We start from the raw sequence: 20,633 nt of genomic DNA, 5'->3' as shown, positions 1-20,633 counted from the left end.
TGGTCGCTGCCAGATGGAGCCCTGGCCAACCACTTGAGATTAATCCTAGTACTACCGTTCCTTTGTGGGTGAGGCTGCCAGGCCTCCCACCATATTTTGGAAAGGTCGAATCTTCAATGCAGTGGCAATGGGATTACAAGGTGATTTCCTAGAGGCAGACACTCCTATGGTTCAAATGTCCTGCACTAACTTTGCTCGCATTTTATTGGATCTTCCCATCCGATCTGAACTACCGTCTGAGGTGGAGATTGACTTGGGAGGTGGCCATATCCTCGCGCAAGCAACCGTTTATGAAGGTTGCCTTTGTTTCTGTCATATGTGTGGTGTGAACTCTCATCCTCCGGAGAAATGCCCTAAAATTCTTAACTCAAAAGTGAAAGACGACTCTAGAACTTCGGAGGCTAGCCACATGGTCAGTGGAATTTCTCTCAACAGAGGAAATGGGCCATCAAGCGGGTCCCGATTGGAGCACATTTCTGCAGCCAACAGGTTTGAAGTGTTAGCAAAAACTGAGGAGGATCATGGCTCTCATGAAAAAATCAATGAGTGGCCAGAAAAGTTGCCTCAGAAGTTAGAGCAGGAAGGTTCTGCCCCTCTTCGTGCACCGAGAGGAAAAAAGGGCAAAAATAAATCGCCTAATTCAGTGAAAGATCAAAACAACAGTCACATATCCACTGAGCGCCTTCTCAATCCTTTCGCCTCAAAGCCTCCTGATGTGCAGGACTTCCCTTATGATGTCCCTCCAGGGTTTTCCTTTTCTTCTCCTAGTCAACCGGTGCAAGATGGAGTTGCCAGTTCTTCGAGTAAACTTGGTGCAACAGAGGGATTCTCGTCACGGGCATTTAGATTAAGTCGTGATGCTAAACACATAAGCCGGGGGAGGGGAAGTAGGAGGAGCAAAGGTCGGAACATCGTAAAGGACACATTTATCTTTAATCTTCTCCTGCATGAAGACCTTGAAGGAGCGGGCAACAAATGCAAAAGGACTTGCTATGAAAACTTTTCACCCGATTTTGTCCTAAACCCCCAGGTTCAGCCCCTAGAGAGCCCTATGGGGGAGACCAAGGAGGGTGAGATGTCCTTATCAGAGTTTCTTCCATGAACTTCATGTCATGGAATGTAAGAGGGTTGGTTAGACGGGAGGCTAACCTAGAACTCTCCTCTCTCCTACATGATTTCTCCCCTGGTTGGTTTTGCTTAATTGACACAATGCTCTCTACTAACAAGTTCCAACAATGGCAGCTTATTATGAAGAATTATGGTATGGTTTTCAATTCCCACTTGTCCTCTGGGGTTGCTCGTATTCTCTGTGCATGGGATCCAGCAAGATTAAAAGCTCAAGTTGTGATCATAGATCATTGTTGGATTTTCTTAAAATGTTCTAGGAGAGGCTCCCAGGAGATTTTCTATGTGGAAGGTATCTATTTTCCCACAAACCCTTATGCTAGGCAGGTGGAATTTCAGAAACTTCGCTCTCTCCTTCAACATCTTCAAGAACCTACTTTGTTGATGGGAGATTTGAATTGCATGCTGGGCCCACAAGATAAAACTGGTAATAGTCCCTCACTCTTTTCTTGCAATAATTTTGCCTCTTTCTTGGCGAGCAATATCTTTAATCCACTGGTAGATTCTAAAAGGACCTTCACTTGGACTAATAACCGCAAAAATGGAGAAACCATCTTCTGCAGGTTGGATTGGTGTCAGCAATGGTCAGGGAGAAATCAACTTAAAGTGGTGATTCGATCTTCTTCTGATCACTCGCCTCTTGTCTTCTCGTCTTCCTTCTTTGTTATCGGCCACACTCACCCTAGACTTTTTAGGTTTTTCAGTAGTTGGGCTCGGCTACCTGAGAGCCACAGGATAGTGGCTGAAGCTTGGTCTCGTCGTGATCTGGGCTGCCCCCTAATTAGGGTTATCTCAAAGCTTGAAAGAGTAAGGAAAGATTTATCTAGATGGTACAAACACCAGGTTGGGGACATGGCTCTTTGCATCAACGGCCTAAAGCAGTCGCTTGAGGACACCCAAATCAGATGTGAAGCAGGGGATAGTTCTGCGGCTTCGGTGGAAATGTTGCTTAGGCAAGAGTTATCGACTGCACTCTTGGAAGAAGAAAGTCAGTGGGGACAGAAGGATAGGATTAAATGGCTCCGAGAGGGGGACAGTAACACGGATTTTTTCCAAAGAGTGGTGAAGGGCGTCGTGTCAAAAACTAAATCCTCACTATGGAAGAAGGTGGCTTGGAGTATGAGGACCAAGATACGATTCAACAAATACGTTTCAACTATTTTTCTAGTCTCCTTGGCACTACGGATGGCTCGGGTGAGATCTTTCCGGGTTTATGGGATGGAGAAGTCGTGTCAGAGTCAGAAAACCAAAGTTTGTTTAAACCTGTCACTAGAGAGGGAGTGAAACAGGTGGTTTTCGAGTCTAATCCAGATAGCGCTCCGGGGCCAGATGGTTTCCCTGCCTCTTTCTTTAGATCTTATTGGAATATAGTGTCCAATGATATTTTTGAGGTTATGCATAGCTTTATAAATTCTCGGAGGCTTGTCAAGAAGATTAATAAGTCTATGATAGCTCTTATTCCAAAACATGAGAGCGCCAGAAGGGTCACTGAGTTTCACCTGATTGTGCTTTGCAATTCATTGTATAAATTCATGTCCAAATTGCTGGCCAATAGGATGAAAAACATACTCACAAGGATTATTGGCAAGGAGCAGTATGCGTTTATCCCGGGCAGATCTATTTATGAAAATGTTATTTTAGCCCATGAAGTTGTCCACTCGTTGCAACCCTCCAAGAGGCCTTCTTGCTACTTAAAACTTGACTTGTCTAAAGCATATGATTTGGTTAATTGGAAATTCCTTGAAAATGCTCTCCTCAAGGTGGGATTTTCAGAAGCGTGGGTTGCGCGCGTCATATCTTGTGTCACCTCTACCTCTGCTTCGGTCTTGGTTAATGGGGTTCAAGGGGAGTATTTTCATCTTGCTCGTGGGCTTCGCCAGGGAGATCCACTATCTCCTTATCTCTTCACTGTCATTATGGAAATTTTTAGTAGGGCTATCTTTGGGCGAATGGCAGACCGCTTGTTTAGGCCCCCCCTCATACCTCGTGTGGGTCGCGCTCCCCCGTTTCTTGCATTTGCAGATGATGTACTCCTCTTTAGCGACATTTCTCATGTTTCGATAGAGCAAGTGCAAGAAACATTGTGGCTCCTAGCGACTAATGCTGGTCTAAAGGTTAACTCCCATAAATCTAATATTTATTTTTCTGATGCAGTGTCGGATGAGGTGAAAGACAGGATCTGTGCCACTCTTGGGTGGCCTTGTGATGCCCTCCCTACGTCTTACCTTGGGCTACCTTTGTTTGCTAGTAAACTAAAGGATGAATGGTGTCAACCTCTCATCAACAAGGTCAAAAAACGGCTTTCTTTGTGGAAGTCGGCCACCCTCTCCTATGCTGGCCGACTATGCCTCCTCAAACACGTCCTTAGCAGCATTATTGGCTTCTAGATGTCAGTCTTTGCTCTTCCTAAGAAGGTGTCTGGGCCACTTGCTGCATCTATGGCCAATTTTTTATGGGGAGGAGATGGGAACTCTAGAGCTAGGCACCTTATTGCTTGGGACCAAGTTTGTAAACCTTACTCGGAGGGAGGTGTGGGATTACCACGTCTCGAAGAATGGTCCAAGGCATGCCAGGTAAAATGGTCCATTTCCATCTGTGCTCATGAAGTAAATTGGGCCAAATTTTGTCACAAGAAATATGTTACTCCTATGAGTTTATGGGTTATTAAGCCCAAAGCGAAACAATCTTGGTTTTTCAAGAACTGCATTTTGTCCTGGTATCCTGTTAAGGGAAATGTTGTGTGGCAGATTGGCAGAGGTGAAATAAACTATTGGTATGGTAAATGGGGAGGTCATGTTCTTGCTGATGCCCTCTTAGAAGAAGAACTTTTATTCCTCCAAGAATCTAAAACAATGACCATCCAGCAAATTTTAGAATCTGACCTTTTCCTTGTTCATCAATTCGGCGCAGTTCTTCGTAGGCTTCACATGCCCAAACCTCAATTGGGAAGTGGTCTGGATGTCCTTCATTATGATGGGAGGCCTGCCCTTGAAGCTAAGGTGAGAGATACCTGGGAGGACATTAGAGAGAAGTGGCCTAAGGAAACTTGGAGGGAACTCATTTAGAACAAAGATGTTCATCCTCGTGGTTGTTGGTTCACTTACATTGCTATAAATGGTCGTCTCCCTACTCAAGATAGACAAAAGAAGAGGGGTCTTTTCCTACCAAATAGATGTCCTATTTGTACTATTTCTGAGGAGTCAATTGGGCATGTGTTGCTGGAATGCCGTCTTGCTAGGAAAATATGGAATTTGGTCTCTAAGAAATTTGGAAAGAAAACTGTGGGAGGTAGAAATATCATCGACGAATTAAAGCGTTGGTACAGTTGTAGCTTCAAGAGAGGTTGGGCTGCTCGATGTTGGAGGATTTGCTTTCAAACTGTAATTTGGAGTATATGGAAGTGGAGAAACAAGCGATTTCATGGGGGAGATAGCAAATCCTTAGACTTCATGTGTTCGCAGACATGGTTGGACTGTGTCAACAGCTTTGCCTGAGGAACTTTTGGAAATTTGGAAATGCGCTTTTGGACCAGTTTTGGCATTCATCCGGGCAAATGGGTAACCACTCATCCTAACCATGGAACTATCCAAAAAGCATCTAGGAAAACTAATGGTGCTTGCTGGATTGTGGTTAAGGTTAATGGAGCCAAAAATATTTTTGACGTGAAAAATCCTTTCTGCCACAGATCGATATCTCATTTCCCTGAGACAGAAATGTTAGCTTGGACGCTTCTTCATTTTGACTTCAATTGTTGCTCTATCATTATCATCAGTGCTAACAACAGGAAATGGAAATTCTGGCTTAGTTCTCTTATTGCAGGTAGAGGAGGAAATAGAGCTGCTCCTCAAATCGTGGCTAACAAAGTTCAACTTTTTCGCATCATAAATGAAAATCCAGGTGTGCATACTCTTTCCTTGCTGCCCTTAGTTTGAGTTTCATTGTTTTCTCTTGTGCGAGTTGCAGCAATTTTTGTTAGTTCCCCTGTAAATATTGTTTTTTGGCACTGTTGGATTAATAAAATTTATGAAGGAGTCCCCCAGCAGGTTTGATGCGGAAGGGAGAAACTTAAGGCATCTATTTGCTCGGTACCAGCGGACCTAGACCCTTATGAGTCGTAGCTTCACTTTGGGCCGAGAACCTCATCAGACTTCTCACACCTAAGTAGGGTCGTTACCTAGAAAACTCCCACCGAGTATTCTCAGATCGTCGTCTTGGAACAATTACAACTACGAACCATCACTAGCCACCCTTAGAACTGTGCTGCTCCATCAAGCTTATAATTTATCATATCATTAATCAAAGCATGATCCTTTTCTCACCATGCATAAATGACAATTATGCTAAGTATGCTGCAGGCATTTCAAGCAATCTAACAAGACTTAGGCATTAAATTTAAAAATCGGATAGCATGCGAAGACATATATGAAAAAGCCTAAGCGGTTAGCTCACAACTGGTGAATCTACAAATCATTGTTGGTCTCTTAAGCTTGTGAGTTTAAGTGAACTAAGCACTGTTACATTAAACTAACTTTACCACAAACTATGTTCTTAATATAAAGCTGAAGGTCAGACTAGGTTCATCGAGTCTGGGCCTAGCTAGCCTAGTCTTGGCTTGGTCATGGCATGGCGATGGTCAGCTAGCCATGGTCAACTAGCTTAACATGGTCGGTTGATGCTAGCTGGCTTAGCCCTGTCACAGCCCACTCAGGTCGGTCGACAGGGCCTAGCGAGCACCAGTGGGCGATGTTAGGCTAGGTGGTATCGTTGGACTCAGCATCACGAAATGAGTTAGATGGCACGACCCTACCATAACAAGATCATAATCTTAAGTTCCCATGAGCTGATTTGAGCTGTAAGGGAGCAGATTATAGGTTAGGATAACGCTAATGAGCTAACTCTAAGGACTCCTAATGTTATGTGCAATTGAGAAATGACCTAATTGTTCAAATGTTAGGCAATTCTTGAAAGTCGGGTGAAAATCCATACTTTTCAAGCTAGGGTAACAGGATATAGGGCAAAATGGTTAGTTTTAGCTTGAGTGATCTAGGTGATTTGTGTTTAATTGCTCAATGATTGTGTAAAAAGTGCTTGCTTGGTTCAGAAATGATCCTTGTCAATGAAATTTGAAATATCAGGGTGAAGGGTAAATTAGTTATTTGGATTATAAAAATTTTGGGTGTTCACAATAGACAAACATTGATATCTTAAGTATGAATCCATTTAAAATCTCAAGCAGATCACTCTTGTTGTTTGCAAAACTATTATGTAATATAATTAATGCACATGTATGAAAAAACTTCTCAGTAAGTCCTGCATATATAGCATTTATGAAAAGTTTTCACCACCAACAAAATAAAGAGAGAGAGAGAGAGAGAGAGATGAATACGATGAAGTGTCAAATGGATGTAGAACCTGATTATGACCCTCTACAATATAACCAGTCTCCAATCTTTTGAAAGCCTAAGCCACAAATAGTAGTTGGACATGAAAATGGTCATCGGCGACAGTTTTGATGCAGAAGAAAATGGATAAAAAACATGCTTGCAAAATAAGATATGGCATTTCAAGAAGCACATGTTGTATGTTGCCAACAACTTCTTGTCCATGGCTGCATGATTAATATTGAACAAAAATCAACGTAGTGGACCATTATGATCAATTAGTAACACAAAAACAATAGAAGAAGGCACAAACAAATGTTTCATAGTTTTACTTTTTAATTTGCCTCATTTTAACTTTTTGCAATAAATTAAATTGCTAAGTTGGAAAGGGCCATCCATCACTAATGACTAAAATGCAAAATGAACGTATCATGTGTAACATCACAAAGCAATTAAGGGGCATAATAAAAAGGTAGAAGAAGAAGAAAGAGTTGTGTAAAAGGGTGAGACATGAGATCAATCAGAGAACTCACCTATAAAGAGAGAAGGAGAAAAGCTTGTGGTCGTTCTAGTGAGGCTCCTAGACAAGCCAGTATCTCCTGCATGAAGATGTCTTCCATGGATGACTGCTACCATGCAATGCATTTCCTGTGTTTATTTCATTGAAATTCACATCATAATGAAAGTGATGCAATTTTAATTCTCTTCATTGGTATTCGCTCACCTTAGCCATTGCTTGATCTTCAATTGCACACAAACCTTAAAACATTGAAAACTTGAAATACAAAGTAATGAGGAAAACCAAAAACATCAAGAAGCCTGATTCCCACAAAAGAAACCCATAGGAGAAAAGCAATTTTCCACAAACAGAGATAGAAGAGATCACTAAAGCTATCTAAAAATCCCTATAAAATTCATGATTGAATACCAAAAAGAAAGAGAGGTGGGGTGGTTGGAAATCTAGGCTTAACGTGGGGTGGTTGGAAAACTAGGCTTAATGAAACTCATCTGATCACTAATGCCATAATATTGATATGCAAATTTCAGCAACTTTACAAAACAATGTAGAATATAATATTAATATACGAAATGGCTGTAAATAGCATTCAACCTACTCTTAGGCGTTCTACGCATAAGTCTAAGCCTTCAGCCTAGGTACGAGATTTCTATTGTGGAAATGCATGCAAAGGTTCCACCAAACATCCTTTATCAAAGTATTAGTGTTTTTATGTTTTTCAGCAACTCACAAAGTTTATGGACAATGGCTGCATGGGGGTTAGGCCCCCAACCTTTTATTCCAACAAAATGGAGTAATATGTACAACAAAAATGCGTCTGCATAGGACCTTAACTCGCAGTATTACAACCTGTTAATGGATCCCACATGTTGCCGTGGTGAATCCATTTCCTATACAATGCATTGGCCAGATTAATTGATGAAAGGTTAGTAGCTTCAGCAAGAGGCCATTTCTTGCAAATAGTAAGCCTATTCAGAAAGCTATTGCTCATGAAAACATTGTTCACGATTTCTGTGCCACGTTCAATGTTGCTGCATTGGTGTTGTTTCCAATCTCCATCAATGGCCAGAAGGTAAATGTGCCATGAGCTATCCTCAATGTTCACCAAGCGCATAATGCATTCCATTAGAATTTCTGTCTCCCACCATCCAATATGATTCTCAAACCAGTAGGCCACACCAAAATGGAACCAACCTGAGGCGTCTCTAATGAGACCAGCCACTCCTCTCCTGCCAACCTTATTCCTTTAACTAATGCTGATTTCTACCCATCTATCAGCATATCTAACTCCATTGCTCCATAGAATCCCAAAGCAGAGCCAGTTACGAATTTTAATCAGCTAGATTCCTTTCCATTGAAAGTTCCACCAGTATTCACTGCAGTGTGCCCAAAGCCGTTTTGCCAAGTTGCCAATTGGTATATCACCCTTATGCTTGATGTGATTACAAGTCTTCCAAATGAACCAAATTGCCATATGGAAGCTGCCTTTCCAGCATTTATCAAGCAGTTTATCTTTGAAGTCATTCTTATGCCACCAAATAAGTCCTTGCATCAGGTTTGGGGGACTCCTGTGCCACTGCTTAGCCCTCCTAAATTTTCGAAAAATGTATGTCCATATAAACTGAGCTCCTTTACAATTGAAAAAAAGATGGTTGATGTCTTCAATATCCTACTTGCACACTAGGCACCTAGAGGCAAGGGATCGACCTCGCTTTTGCACAAACTCATCAGTAGGTAGACGACCTAAAGTACCTAGATAAGTAGTCCAGGTAGCACTTGGAAGACCTCTTCCTTTCCAAACGAGTGTATTCTCATTGTTCTTGGAGCCTTTTTTCTGAATCCTTTGCCAAAAATCATACCGAGTGAATTCCCCTTGCTCTGCATTTCTCCACACTAGTGCATCAGGCTGCTCAACCTCAAGACAAGGACAAATAAAAGGAATATTTAAGATGGTGGGGAACTCACTGATGTACTCCTCATTCTCCTCCATGATTTCTGTTACCATGCATCCGAATGTGTTTTGTACCAGATGGCGATGGGATATTGGGATCTTATCAATTAGATGCTTTGGTCCCCAATAATCCGTCCAAAAGTTGGCCATAGCACCATTGCCAATCTGATAGCCTCTAGGGCTATCAAGGAATTGGCAGCAAGAAGGAGAGGGAGACGAGAGGGAGAGAGAAAAATTAGAAGAGAGAACAATCCAATATAATGACATTAGGGCTAACCACGCCCAAATAAGAACTTACAAGCTAAAGCAAGGTGGGTCCTCCTAAGGTCCCGATCCAAAATAATAGAATGTACTAAACTTTAATAACTCAAACATAATGAAAGCAATGCTCAATAAAGACTAAAACAGAGCATAACATTACTCCCCCATTCGGAAAACACCTTGTCCTCAAGGTGTGAATGAAGGGAAATGAGACGTAATGTCTTCGCTATCTTCCCATGTTGTTAGTGCCTCTTCATTGGACAACCATTCAATCAACCATTGTTGACGCCACTTGCCATCGACCCTAACTTTCCTTATGCTGATGTGTCACAGAGGTGAAAGAGCGGGCGGTTCCTCCAAGATGGGCGTACACTGGATATCTTCGCCAGTGGGTACCGTGTTGCAAGACCTCAATTTGGAGACATGGAATACTAGATGTATTGAACTGTCGGTGGGAAGGAGGAGCTTGTAAGCGAGGTTACCTATTCAGTGGCTGATTTTGTAGGGCTCCATGTAACGAGAGAGTAGCTTTTGCTGTCCAGCCCCCTTTAATAGCACAGTATGCAGTGGTGGTCTCTTCAAGAATACCCAATCACCCCCTTGAAAGGTTACATCTCTATGGTGGTGATTGTATTGTAAGACCATGCGATTTCTAGCAGTTGCAAGATGTTCCTTGAGGTCCTTCAGAATAACATCTCAACAGTGCAACTGGGTGTCAACCGTGTCATCGCGTGCAGTGCCTGGCAAATAACGGTGAACTGTAGGTGGTGGATGTCTATACACGACCTCAAAAGGGGTAATGTTTGTAGATGTGCATCAGCCAGTGTTGTATGCCAATTCCACCCAGGATAAATAGGTTGCCCAATCCTAGGGCCGTTGTCCTGCGAAGCATCGAAGGTAGGTTTCTACACAGCCATTTACTACCTCTGTTTGGCCATCCATTTGCGGGTGGTAGACTATACTCATCTTTAGATTAGTGCCTTACAAGTGGAAGTACTCTCTCCACTGAGGAACATGGAGTCCCGGTCACTGCTAATGGATTGAGGCATACCATGGAGCTTCCCCACATGTTCTTGGAAGGCCTGGGTGACAATCTTGGCTGAGAAAGGGTCACTCGGAGCAACGGCATGTGCATATTTGGACAGTCGATCAACCACCACTAAAATTGCCGACTTGCTGCAGGACTGGGGTAGTCCTTCAATGAAGTCCATCGACATATCTTCCCAAATTTGTTTGGGGATGGGTAATGGTTGCCGCAATCCAACTGGTTTATGTGTTTTCATACTTATTACACTCACAAGTATCGCACCCCTTGATATAATCGTGAATATGTTGTTTCATACTTGGCCAAAAGAATGCAGTTCGCAGGTGATATGTCCCCTCCACTCTCCCGTGACTAGAATCTTTAGAGTCATGGAAATGCGTGATCAAGATGCATAGCAAATCTGTGTCTGTGGGTATATAAATGTGATCCCGAAAGTATAAGTAAGGAGGACTCCATTCGTAGCCATAGCGTGTAGGATCCTCTCTCACTGTGGTGCGAATACGTTGAACCGAGACTGTTGTGTTCTGTGCCTAAGCTATTTGATCCCAAATCTAACACTGTATAGAAGTTGCGACAAAGAAGTGACTGGAGGATTCCCATGCCCCGTGCCTGGAGAGCCCGTCTACCGCTAGGTTATCTCTCCCTTTTCGATGTTTGATCTCAAAATCAAAGCCACTAAGTTTTAATACCCACTTCTGCACCTCAAGGAGCAAAGTTGACTGTTGCAGGCAGTAGCAAAGACTATGGTGATTGTAAGTACTACAAAATGTTGGCCCAATAGGTAGTGTCTCCAACGCAGCACTGCTAAAACAATAGCAATCAGTTCGAAAACATAAGCTGACTTACTATAGAAGTTCGAACCCATTGCGCGATTGAGAATGCAAGTGGGTGCTGATTCTGACTCAAAACCGCCCCGACGCCTATGTCGGAGGCATTGGCTTCCACTTCGAAGTAGGGGTGGGCATCGGGCCGGCCCAGTCGGACCCGGGTCCGGGTCGGGAAAAACCTGGCCCGGGCAGGACCGGGCCCAATAGGCCGGGCCGGTCCCTCCTCCTCTGTCTCCCTCTCCGCTCCCTCTCTCCCTCTCCCTCTCCGCTCCCCCTCTCCCTCTCTGCTCCCCCTCTCCCTCTCCCTCTCCCTCTCCCTCTCCGCTCCCCCTCTCCCTCTCTGCTTCCCCTCCCCCTCTCCCTCTCTTCTCTCTGCTCCCCCTCCCCCTCTCCCTCTCCCTCTCCCTCTCTGCTCTCCGCTCCCCCTCTCCCTCTCCTTCTCCCTCTCCCTCTCTACTCCCACTTCCCCTCTCCACTCTCCCTCTCCACTCTCCCTCCCCCTCTCCCTCTTCCTCTCTGCTCCCCCTCTCCCTCCTCCTCTCCGCTCCCCCTCTCCCTCCTCCTCCGTCTCCCTCCCCCTCCTCCTTCGTCGCCGTTGTTGTGCCTGTAGTTGTTCAGGCCATCGGTGGGGACCCAACGGGAGGGCGACAGGAGGGTGATGGGAAACGAGGTCGGGAAGGGGAAAGGGGGTCAGGAGGGTGGGGGGAAAGGGTCGGGAGGGCAGGCCGGGCTGGGCTGAGGCCGAGACTCGGGCTATCATGTCGGGCCCGGACCAGGCTGAGCGGCCCGACGGGCCGGATCGGGCTGACCCGGCCTGATGCCCATCCCTACTTCAAAGGGGATCTCGAAGTTGGGCATTGCTAGTACTGGCATCGACGTGACCGCTTGTTTTAAGGCATAAAATGTCTTTTCTGCTTGAGGAGTTTATTGAAAGCCATTTTTCTTTGTCAACTCGGTCAAGGGAGCAGCTATGGTGTCGAAATTGCGAACAAAGCACCTGTAGTAGCCCACTAGTCCATGAAAACCATGAAGCTGCTTGACAATGTGAGGTGAGGTCATTCCCATACCGCTAGCACCTTATCTGCCTCCATTCGAACACTACTGCGACTTATAACATGGCCCAAGTACGTGACGTGAGACTTGCCAAAGGTACATTTGGATAATGAGAAATAGAATACGTGTTGCCTCAAGAGAGACAAGACAGTGTGCAGATGCTTGAAATGTGCGTCCTCATGTACACAAAACACCAAAATGTCATAAAAAAAGACAAGGACGAACTGTGCAGATACGATCGGAACACGTCATTCATGAGAGACTGAAACATGACCGGCGCATTGGTGAGCCCAAACGGCATCACACGGAACTCATAATGGCTGTCGGGTGTGAGGAAAGTGGTCTTGGGAACATCTGCCTCCAGAACTCTGATTTGATGGTAGCCGCGCGAAGGTCAATCTTGGAGAAGAACGACGCTCCTTGTCACTCATCAAGAAGATCCTCCACCATAAGGATAGGGTACCAATCCTTAATAGTGATGGCATTTAGGGCTCGATAATCCACGCAAAACCACCAACTGCCATCTTTCTTTCGCACTAATAGGGCTGGTGATGCAAAATGGCTCCAACTATGTTGAATGACACCCTACGCTAGCATTTCTTGTACGAGCTGTGTGAGTACCTCCCGTTGAAAGGGGTTGTACCGATAGGGCTGTTGTTTGATGGCGACTGCCACAACCTGAAGATCAATCCTATGGTTGCAAGATTGTGGGGGTGGTAACCCTCTAGGAACTGCAAACACATGAGAGAATTCGTTAAGAAGTGAGGATGGATGTCCTCCATCTATGGTTGGTGTGGCATTCGAACTCTTTGCTGGTTCCGGCTGATTCATGAGGAGCACCAAACTCGCAGCTGTGCCTCTCAACATCTTGAAGTTAATTCCTTTTGTAGCCGCCGTTCGTGTGTTGGCTGCTAGCTTAAGTCGACGGCCGTCGCTTTTGTCACATCCCAACACTTTGACACCCAAAATTTTTTTTTGTTAAAACCTAAAACATTGAGGTGTGACGACACAACACTTCAAAAGAGATGACCTATGTAGTCAAAGACAATGGGGCAACTTTCATTTATATAACAATTTTCAGTTCATACAAAAATCACGTCATTCTTCTCATAATACATATGAAAAAAAATGCCCCAAATCACAGCATTGATGTCTAACAAAAACAAGACCTCAATATGACCCAAACAAGACGCGCCGACACTACAATAAACCCAAAACCTCCCCACTATGATGTGATAGAGCCATTTGATCAACCTGTTGTCCCAAGTCCGCCAAAACCTGAAAAAGAAAAACAACTGAATGCTTAGCCTTCGCAGTATGACAACAAGCCAGATAAATCCCTAACCCTCTAAGGTAAGGGCTCAAATATGGGATACAACAAATATAAAAGCAAATAACTAACATGTCGTGATAGGGCATGCAGTCACACGACTTGACAAGGAAGCCCCTCACATACAACATGACATGCAAAGGCCACTCAATGGCCACAACAACATATTTCATAATCACATTCACTTCATGCATATTCACTTCATTCACATACATATCATTCATGTTCACCTTCTTTTCATTTAAATTAGCTTTAGTAAATTGATAGCTCCTGTGGATGCAAACACAGACACGTGCACACCACGCGCGACGTACAATCAAGAGACAACCCCCCTGTGGTGGCCCGAAATAATATGGATCCATTCACGCTGCAGCGAAAGAGCACTTGTCCATGGATGTGTCAATTCCAAGGAGAGATACTCAGACTTCTCTAGGACACCCAGTTTGGGAACGGGAGAGCCCAACGCTCCAAGCACATCACACAACGGTACCCTGGGGCCTTGCATCGCCTGCACTCCGAACAAGCGAAACCAGTGGCGAAGACAGGACAACTCCCAAACACTTTGCCACAACCCACTGGCCTCTCATCTCTTATTCTTTCTTACTTATCATTATGGAAACACATTCACAAAATGACCGGCTAGCCCATGAGGTTTGTTCACTCCACGAGTGCACTCATACCTCCAAATGCCTTCACACGAGGGCTACACATATCATTAACATTCTTAGCTAGTCGTCATAACATTACAGGTATAACTACCCTTCAATTTCATTATTTCCCACGACAATGCATATGCAACATACCACAACATTCACATTAATCAAATACATCAATCACATCTTTCAAAATTTAGCCAAACCATAGAGATTAGTCTCGATTCGTGATTGGCTCGTAGTTGTCCTATGCAGTTATCATTATAGGATGCTTTCTAATGCACAATCGGGGTCGAGGAGATATTCGACTCGATACCCCACCTCATCCATCTTAAGTAGTTATCAATTCTAGCATGCACATGCAATTGCATAGTAATTTTCAAAACAAAATTTACCACATAAACATTCAATTCTCATCTACACAATCATTCAATCACATCACAACCATTCAATCACATTACAATCACAGGATCCAACGATCTTGAAAGCACACATTCAAAAGTTGGCCCCAGACAGAGATTTGCCTGGAATGCCGTCATGCCTGTCACGCGTCTACAAAACACCTAAAATGCCTTGAGCTTCACATCTTGTTGCTTCATGTCTACTGGACGTGCCCAGTGTACCTGCAAACACAATCAAGCAATAAGTTCCCTACTCGCTTCGTTTTATAATTTATACAAATATGAGACATAATCATTGAGGCATGTCATCGCTTCAAGAGGGTGTCGACAGGTAGTGTCGACCCATGAAACCCTCCAATAGGCCATTTCCCAACTCCTTGAAGTTGTCACCAAACATCTAAACTCAAAGCTTTGATCAATATATCACTAACACATTTCTCACTTGCTTTCTTTAGTTGAAGCATCTTCACAATAATTACACCCAACTTATATGCTCTTTCCCAACCAACAACACAATACACCCATTGACAATAGCACCACATGCTCACTAAAACGATTCTAAATCTTCTCAACCATATCAAATCTCTACAATGTTTCCAAATAGCTTTGAAAATCAATACATCATGCTAAAGCGATAGATATACACGTGGATTCTCGTCATTCTCAAAATAGCCCTAAACTTTTCCCAAAATAGTAACATCGCTAGCATCAAATCTTAAGTCTAGCATGCTCAATCATTAATTATACGTGCGCTAGCATAAAATATTAAACAATTTAAGCTCGATTAGGCCTCACTCACCCCAGTCTTAATGTCCAAACTGCTGCAATGCTCCCGACAGCCACCTCAAGTGTTCGATCAATCGCCAATGCCCATGATTGCTTGCTGCTGACAACAACAACACAGCCTAATTGCTGGTAAGTGGGAGAAGACAGACTTCCCTAGCTGAAATCCAATCAAACGACAATAAGTACGATGAGCATCAATGAAAGGGAGATGAAAAGAGAGGTCTGCCGTGAGAAGGAGGTAGTCGATAAGGTGAAAAGAGAGGCTCAGCTGAGAGACAAGGTTCGGTTGAAGGAGACTCACACGGTTAGGGAGAGGAAGCGGATAGAGAGAGATGGGAGAGGGTTGCACAGTAGGGTGAGGCTGTAGGCAGAGAGGGGGAACGGGCATAGAGAGTTCGAACAAAGTGGAGAGATAGACAAGAGGGCGAGAGGAAAGAAGAGAGAGAAAATGCACAGGAGAAGGGGGAGTAGGCTCGAGTGAAGGGAAAAGAACAAAAAATGGGGAGAGGGAGTGAGGAGCATAGACAGAGAAGGAGGTCGAGCAGTGTGGGCAGAGGGAGGGCACTAGTAGAGAGAGTCAAGCAGAGAGAGAGGGGAAGGTGCGGTGAAGGGAGAGGGAGAAGAAGAAGAAGAAGAAGAAGGAGGAGGGAGAGACAGTGATTGGGACCGACGGCTTACCTATGCAATGCTGTCACCGCCGCCGTCCTTCCTCCGCTGGCCCAAGCGTTGCCGTTGCCACGCCCTCCGTCGTCGGTTTTTCCTCCCACCTCCAATTTTCTTCCTTATGATGCAGTAGTGGGATTCTCGAAGAGGAAGACGAGGGAGAAGAGGCATCGGGCTCCAGTTCGTGTGTGGAGCTCAGGTCCGGGTCTGGACCCACTCTAGCTCCATCTAAAACAAAAATGAGCGTTACAACTTTGGATAAAATGCATTCACATACCCATAAAATCCCACACCACTTCGGCGAGTCCTCGTAACCAATGCATGCCCAACACAAGATCGGCGTCTGCCATGGACAATGTATATAGCTGCACCGAAAAACAATGACCTTGAATTTCTAGTTTTTCTTCATTGCAGTGACCTTTACACTTTAGGGTGCTGCTATCTCCTACTACCAGGTCAAACATATGGTGTGCATCGATCTTGCAACCCAATGCCCTTGCAGATTTCTCATAAATCTGTGAGTAGAGCCTGTATCAACCAGCACACTCACTGTTCGGCCCCTTACCTGCCCTTTGTCTTGCATCAACTGTGGTACCTTGTTAGCGGCTAACGTGTGCAAAGAGATTTCGGGTGGACAGCCCACTGTCATTTGTAAGGCCAACGACTCCTGAGGGTTTCAGTGGGGTCTCCTTTGCATGGCTCTTCCTCTTCCTATACCAAGTACATATGGAGGTGTTTGCATGAATGCCCTGCGGTCCATGACTGATCGTAGTGGAAACATATCCCTTGGCGTCGCTTCTCCCGAATCTGGTCAGGCCTGAGTCATCACACAAAAGGCCGTGCAGGGCCCTTGCCAAGAGGTGGCTTACTCATCGGGTTGTGTTGGTCGATCGTGAGGGTGGTAGGTGGTTGGAGGGCACGAGCCGTGTTAGGCAGGCGATTTAAACTCAGGAAACGATGGAGCTTCTCCTCGACCATGCATGTTGCAGCAAAACACACTTGTAGGGTGGTGGGTCATATTGCTTGGACCTCAATCCGCAATTTCTTCTTAAGGCCGCTGATGAATGTGCCAATAAGGGCCTCAACAGGCCACCCGTGAACCATGTTGCTAAGATCCTCAAAGAGCTCCTGGTACCCCACCACACTTCCTTTTTGTTGTATCTTAAAGAGAGCTCTACATTGTAATCTACATAGATTGATGGTCCAAACCGGACCGTCATGGTTGTTAATAGTTGCTGCCAGTCGGGTCGCCCGTGTTGCTAAACTAACCATCGAAACCACTGGATGGCGGGTCCTTCAAAATCCCTGGTAGCATGGCTAACCTTCATTGTTTTCAGAATTCCTTGGCACTCAAACAACTATTCGACCTTAAAGATCTAACCAGGCTGGTGATCACCATTGAAGCGAGGGAAGTCCATCTTGATCGGCCTCCATCAGTTGAAGTCTCCTCCTCCATACGAAAAAGTGGGTGGGATCGAGGAAGGACTGCCTTCCGTGGGCCCCGAAGTCATATTGCCGGAGAAAACACCACCTGGGGTCGGTCCCACACCCACATGAGTAGCGCCGAAGGTGCCAAATGAAACACCAAACACTCCATTGACAGACGGTTGTTGTGCAGGCAGAACGGCTCCCATCACACTATCGTTTCAAGGTTGGACGTGGGGTCCTGCGCCTGATGATATGCTATGAACCACACCAGGCATCCCGAGAAGAGAATCGCCGATGGCTGGAGGAGGCGGCGGTGAAGGTGACGCAAGGGGACCGCCGGTGCTGCGGTGGGTTAGGAAGGCGTCACGGAGGCTGGTGGTGACAACCGCTTGGATGGTGTTGTGTAGGTGTGCCTCGGAGTCGGTGTGCGATCGTTCGATCGTTTGGAGGTGGCGATTAACTTCGATAATAGTTTCCTTCATCCAGGCACGGTGGGCTTCAATGGCTGCTAAAGGACGGTGTCGTCCATGGCAGCCGTGGAATCTGTCATGGTGTCTTTGATACCAGTTGATAGCCTCTAGGGCTATCAAGGAACTGGCAGCAAGAAGGAGAGGGGGACGAGAGGGAGAGAGAGAGACCATAAGAGAGAACAATCCAACATAATGGCATTAGGGCTAATCACGCCCAAATGAGAACCTACAAGCTAAAGCAAAATGGGTCCTCAAGTGGGTCCTCCTAAGGTCCTGATCCAAACTAATAGAACGTACTAAACTTTAATAACTCAAACATAATGAAAGCAATGCTGAATAAATTCTAAAACAAAGCATAACACAATCTTCAAACTAACATTTACATTAGTCCTTCGCCAAGACTGCAATGCCCTTCGCCATGCTTTAAACACCCTCTTGCCCTTAACACTGTCGTCAATTAGTCCTTTCCGCTCACCATGCCACCCTTTAACAAGGTCTACCCAAGGGGAGGACTGCTGAGTCACGCGATACACTAAAAAAGCCAAGTTAGCTAGATTGGCTTCCTTGATGTCTCTGAGTCATATGTCTTCCTCTAGCTTCGGGAGACATGGAGTAGACCATTTAATATGATGATAACTTTTATTATCTGCCGTGTCGCCCCATAAGAAGTCAGCTGCCATTGTACTCAGTTGTTTGCACGTAGTAGCAGGAAGTTTAACCACCAGGCTCCAATAACTAGGTAATATTGATAGAACATGTTTGATTAAGCTAAGTCTACCAACAAAAGAAAGACATCTCTGTTTGCAAAGAGTTAACTTCTGGGATGAGCGAATAATTAAATGCCTGCATTGTTCCTCTGTCACATCATTCATTTGGTGGGGAATGTCAAGGTACATAGAAGGTTGTTGACCTTGATGCCAGTCTAATTCCTGCTCTATCTGCATGAGAACTTGGCTGTTCAAATTGAAAGGGAGGACTAAGCTCTTGGCAGTATTCATGATTGGGCCTGAGTAACTAGAGAAACCATCAAGACACGTTTTTAAGTTCTGAAAGTTCTTTAGCCTTCCTTCTATAAAGAAAATGATGTCGTCTACATATAAAGTGGAGAAGGGGGAGGTGGTCCTAGCCCCCATGGAAGGGATCCTTATTTGTTTGTTGTTTACTTGAACTTATATACTGCGAGTAAGTGTTTCCATGACTGTGATAAACAAATAGGGGGAGACTGGGGCCCCCTGCCTGATCCCTCTCTCATTCTCAAACCACATTCCTTCCTTGCCATTGATAAGGAGCGCAGATTTAACTGTGGTGACGATTGTCATAAGTTTCTTTACCCACGAGTCATGGAAGCTTAAGTGGCCACAAGGTAGTATTCAAGAACTCCCAATTCACTCTGTCATAGGCCTTGCTTAAATCAATTTTAGCACAAGTTGCTTTCTTCTTGTTGTTTTGAAAGATGTGAACAATTTCTTGGTTGAGTAGAAAGTTGTCCTGAATGAACCTCTCGGAAAGGAAAGCACATTGATTTTTGGAGATAATCCTATTTAGGATGGGCCGCATTCGCTTTACCATAATGCTTGTGATAAATTTCAGCAAGGTAGTGCAAAGTGAGATGGGTCGGAACTTCTCCAGCTACATCATGCCTTGCTCCTTGGGAAGAAGAACAATGTGGGTCTTGTTGACAGATTTCACCAATCTGCTGATATCAAAAAACCCTTGTATAGCCCCTGCTACTGCCTCCTACACAAAGCTCTAGTTGCTTTGACAGAAGCTATTACCAAACCCATCTGTTCCTGGCACGGAGTACTGGTTTTAGCAACTCATCATTCTCCTTGGGCAGCATAGTAGGACCCGGTGCAATGGTTTGTGGTAGGCATCCAGAGCCATCGGTAGTCCCTAGTAGGTCTGCAAAAAAATCAGTACAAGTTGTAAATATATTGGGAATATCTGTCTTAAGGCACCCCTCGTGAGAGATAACCTCAATCTTGTTACGATGCCTTCTTCCATTGGAAATCCCCTGGAAAAATTTTGTGTTTTTGTCTCCATCCCTCATCCATTTGATTCTTGATTTTTGACGTCATAGTCATTCTTCTAACCACAAGAGCTTGGATAATTCTCATTTTAGCCTGCATTCTTCATCTATCGCCTCTGGTACACCACTTTCGCTTTGGGCTTGAAGGCATTTGATCTTATTCTTAGCCTCTGTAATTTGATGGGGGAGATCATTAGTTCCATCTTTGCACCAAACCTTTAGCCTGTCCCTGGTTGCCTCCAGCTTATGAATGAGCTTGATCATAGTGCGACAACTAATATCCTCCTCCCAAGCTGAAAGAGTTTGATCACTATAGTCTACCATCTCCTGCCAATACTGAAAGTGATGAAATGAGGTATGACCCCAAGTGCTGAACCTACACTTAGAAGTGCAGAGCAAGATTGGGTTGTGGTCTGAGATAGTCCTCGTTTGCACTTTCAATTGCAGAATCAATTCGGGGTCATCCACCCATTCCTTAGAGATGAAGCACCTATCAATTTTTGACATAACATTCTCATGGCCCACACGATTGTCAGTCCACGTGAATTTCATCTCAGGACAAGATATTTCATATAAAGCTTATTGGGCTACAAAATTAGAAAAAGCAATATAAGCTTGAAGAGCCAGCGCCCTACCAGTTTTTTCACTGTTGTTTAGAACAGCATTGAAATCACCCATACAAATTACCAGCACACTACAATGATTCAGTGCAA

This window comes from Nymphaea colorata, chromosome 6, assembly GCF_008831285.2.
Source record: "Nymphaea colorata isolate Beijing-Zhang1983 chromosome 6, ASM883128v2, whole genome shotgun sequence".
Lineage (NCBI taxonomy): Eukaryota > Viridiplantae > Streptophyta > Magnoliopsida > Nymphaeales > Nymphaeaceae > Nymphaea > Nymphaea colorata.
The sequence above is the reverse complement of the archived record's forward strand: the minus strand, read 5'-3'. Positions refer to the sequence as shown.